This window comes from Acinonyx jubatus, chromosome B2, assembly GCF_027475565.1.
Source record: "Acinonyx jubatus isolate Ajub_Pintada_27869175 chromosome B2, VMU_Ajub_asm_v1.0, whole genome shotgun sequence".
NCBI lineage: Eukaryota > Metazoa > Chordata > Mammalia > Carnivora > Felidae > Acinonyx > Acinonyx jubatus.
In genome coordinates, this window is record NC_069385.1 from 108,271,057 (window position 1) to 108,275,160 (window position 4,104).

The 4,104-nt window shown below is 54.6% G+C and overlaps 1 long non-coding RNA gene across 1 annotated transcript; it reads left to right on the forward strand.

Moving 5' to 3' along the window:
• The first annotated feature begins 709 nt into the window (after positions 1–709).
• LOC113598852 (uncharacterized) lies at positions 710–3,704 on the forward strand. Its single transcript, XR_008298173.1, has 3 exons — positions 710–2,187; positions 2,683–2,740; positions 3,356–3,704. It is a non-coding gene; the product is annotated as an uncharacterized LOC113598852 (long non-coding RNA).
• The last annotated feature ends 400 nt before the right edge of the window (positions 3,705–4,104 follow it).

Here is a 4,104-nt window from a genome sequence, read left to right on the forward strand (position 1 = left end):
TCAACCCAGGTTGGTGGGAGTGGGCTGGGCTTAATTTAATGGAGAGACCCGGCCCCTGCCTTAGGGAAGGGAATGAAACAACGTAGCTCTTGTTTTCAGGGAGACCTTAGTCTTTTGGAAAAAATGTAGTTCAGACCTAGTCTGAAGGGGGAGACACAGCCCTGCCCCCAGGGAGCCCCAGTCTGAGGGGAGACACAGCCCTGCCTTCAGGGAGCCCCAGGCCGAGGGGGGAGACACACAGCCCTGCCCTCAATTTGTTCAGCGTCAGAGATGGGAGAGGTTTTATCTTCTTATGAAACTAAGACATCCAGGGGCGCCTGGGTGGCTCAGTCGGTTAAGCGTCCGACTTCAGCTCAGGTCACAATCTCGCGGTCCGTGAGTTCGAGCCCTGCGTCGGGCTCTGGGCTGATGGCTCGGAGCCTGGAGCCTGCTTCCGATTCTGTTGTCTCCTTCTCTCTCTGACCCTCCACCGTTCATGATCTGTCTCTGTCTCAAAAATAAATAAACATAAAAAAAAAAAAAGACATCCATATAATAGCGCAACTTTTGACTTTCTTTGAGATTTTGTGAAGAACCAGCAACTCGAACACACATCCTCGTCCTCTCAAAATCTGGGAAGGAGGCGTCTGCAGATCCAGATTGCCGTCACTAGGGGACAGGTTTGCCCTGGTTGCCCTCTGAGGGCCAGCTGCCCTCCTCAGCCACCTGCTTTTCTAAGACCTCTTCTCATCCCGAAAACCACTCAGCGAGTGGGTTATTTTCAGGAGCTCATTCAACTCCTTCTTTGGTATCCACGTAACTTATGTAACTCATGGCTTTCAATTAACAATTGAAGTGGGCGAGCAAGAGCACAAAAGGAAACATGTCTACGTGCAACTGGCCTTTCTTCAACTGCATGGTTTAGATGTCCGTGATTTATTTTCCACAATTAGCGGCTGGCCTTCTCCCAACTTCTCTCTCAGTTCTGATGGTAGGACCTGCTGCTGGCTGGGCACGGCAGCCTGGCGAAGCTGTCTGAGGGCGCCCTTTCCTCTGCTGGGATCACCGAAACGTTCGGGCCTCTTGGTTACTGGACTGCCCAGGGCTAATTATAAAGCTCTCCAGGGAGAGAGGTGGGGTCCGGGCCCGCAGGCAGGCTGAGGAGGAAAGGCTCAGAAGTGCCGGTGCTTTTGCGGGACTTTGCTGTACTCTTCGGCTTTAGGCAAGTTATTCCACCTCTGGGGCCTCAATTTTCTCATCTGTTAAATGGGAGCGAGCAATGGGGTTAGGTGGTCCCTAGAGTCCCCTGTGCCTGGACTTTGATGCTCTTGCCTGCTTCCTTTCCCACCCCCACCCTGGGTTCTCCCAACACCCTGTCGTGGTGACGGTGGGTGCGTTAATCACAACCTTGGTCGGCAATCGATGCAATCAACAAGCGTGCCACCAGGCAGCCTTGTGCGGTGGCCGAAGGGCTGCTGCCCGCATTTTTTTTCCCAGCCTTAGGCTGGCACTCTGATGCCTGAGGATGGTGTGGGTCCACAGCCCAGGGAGGCTGTCGGGTCACATTTCCTGGAACCCTGAGCCAGCTTCTGGACTCCACCCTAAAGGAGCGCACCCCCCCCCCCCCCCCCCCCCCCCGGCACAGTGAGCTGAGCACGTACAGGGGGCTGGAGACACGTGAATGCCACGACCATCAGATATGTACTGAACCATGTCCTGGGCTGGGCAGGGGGATGACTTAGATGAGCGGGTGGATGTGGCTCAGTTCTTCATGATATTTAGAGGCATGTACGTGGGCTCTCATGTCAGTCTCCAGGTTCAAATCTTGGTCTCATGCTGCCTTGGGCAAGATACGGGGCATATATCTTGGTTCGTCCACCTGGAAAATGGGAATGTTAATAGAAGTACACCAACAGGTAAGGATTGGATGAGTCGGTCAATATAAAGTGTTTAGAGCCCAGGGTGTGATTATTACAACTTTTGTTTCCTGAGCACCAACTCTGTGCCAGGAAGTGTCATGACATGTGGTGTAAACCAGATCCCTTACAGGGCAGGAGAGAGATCAGTTCTGGCTTGGCTGAGGAAAGAGGCCTCAGGCAAGAGTTGGTACCACAGTTCGGTCTTGAAGGATAGAGCTAAATACAGAAATGACACTGGGCAAGGGCATTCCGCGAGGAGGGGACAGCATGAACAAAAGCATGGAGGCAGGTAGGCAAAAACTGTGTTGAGGGCAATCCAAGAGGGCTGGAGAGATTACAGTATAAGGGACATAAAATTAGAAAGTGGACTTTAGCCAGGGGAACCCCTAGAGCATGGAATGAGGCCTTTCACCTGTAGGCAAAGGGGACCCCAGATGGTTATTGGGCGAGGGGATCCTGTGGGGGAGGTGAGGCTGTTGTATTTTTTTTTAATGTTTATTTATTTTTGAGAGAGAGAGAGCGCGGGGGAGGGGCAGAGAGAGAGGGAGACACAGAATCGGAGCCGTCAACACAGAGCCTGACGCGGGGGGGGGGGGGGGGGGGGGCTGGAAGGTACGGAAACCGGAAGATAGTGAGCAGCTGAGCCAAAGTCATTCGGATGCTCAACCGACTGAGCCCCCCAGGCGCCCCAAGCTGCTGTATGTTAATGAGACAGCAGGACCAGTTTCCCTGGATGTATAAGATCAGCGATAAGAATGACAATAAGAAAACTCTCTTTTTGCAGATTACAAAGCCCATGGGGAGTGTTTTCAAGGGCACACCTTGGCTGACAACCCGGAGAGGTGAGTTAAGCAGGGGTCATCACCTTCACTTTATAGATTGGAGGATGAGGGCTCCTCCAAAGTCACCCAGCGTAGACCAGCAGGGGCCAGGAAGGCTCTAGGTCCCCTTCGGAGGCTTCCGCCCTGTCTTTAGGGCTTCGCAGGCCTCTAAGTGTGTGTGCATTGTGGGGGGCATGAGAGTGCCTGCGCCATGAGCCACGCCCCCCCTGCCCCTGCTCCCCTGTCAAGCCAGGGCTGTGTCTGCTGCACTTCTGGCTCACTGTGGTGGGTGGGGGAGGGGGAGACCAGTCCTGAGCACACGGTAGGTGGGCATCTAAACCCCTGCAGATAGGTACTGAGAACACTGGTGAGTTGAGTGGGGGCTGACTGAGCCACTGCCAGGAGGTGTGGGAGGGGAACAGGCAGGTCGCCAGGGGGTCGGGTGTGTGCATACATAGCCCTGCCCTGACAATAAGCCCTTTGCTTCCCTAGAAGCCCCAGCTAAGCAGCAGCCAAGGAAGATGGGTAGAATGGGTGGAAGCTTCCATTTGCTTTCCTGCCAGGCTTCTCTGGGCTCCTGCTGCAGGGCCAGGATTCTGGCTTCTGATGTCTGATCTTAGCTCTTTCCTCTCTTAGGATCCCACCTGCTTGGCTGACACGCCCTCCCCTTCCACGCTGGGGGCTTCCTGCTCTGATGTTCATTTTCCAGGTCCTGGAGTTCCCCAGCAGAGCCTGGGGGTGAGGAAGGAAATCGTAGAGCCCTGGCTTCCTGAGCCCTGCCCACGCCCCCTTGAGCAGACCAAGTTCATCTACCTTTCTAGGGGATCCAGCCCAGGGCACGCCGCTTGGCACAGCCTAGGTAGCATATGTTGGCTCCGTCTGCCAGGGCCTCACTGTTCAGGGGAGTCTAGGAGCCCTCGGGGGACCAATAGTGAAGGCACTGAAACATGCACATCATAATATAAATCCAAGAGCAGCCCCAGCAGAGAGCTTTTCAGGGGTTTGGACCAGGTGAGTGGAGGCAGTCAGGGCTGAGGCGGGGTCCCTGATTGGAGCTGAGCTTTAAAGGGTGTGGGGCTTGGAGAGGGGAGGGGTGATTCTTCCCAGAGATAGGGAGCCGGCCTTAATAAGCTGCACACGGCAATGGGTTGAGGGGAAGAGGGGAGGGGTGTGGGCATGCGTGCCCCAGGCAGCCCTGGAAGATGTGTGCATCATGGCCCTAAAGGCTGGGCAGATATGGACCGTTTATTCATTCACTCATTCATTATTCATTTGCATTTACCTAGTACCTCCTCTATGCCAGGTACTGTACTTGGGACTGAGCACTTAATGACAAGCAGGATAGATGTGTCTTTTCCCTCCTGGAGCTCCTGGCTCAGATGGAA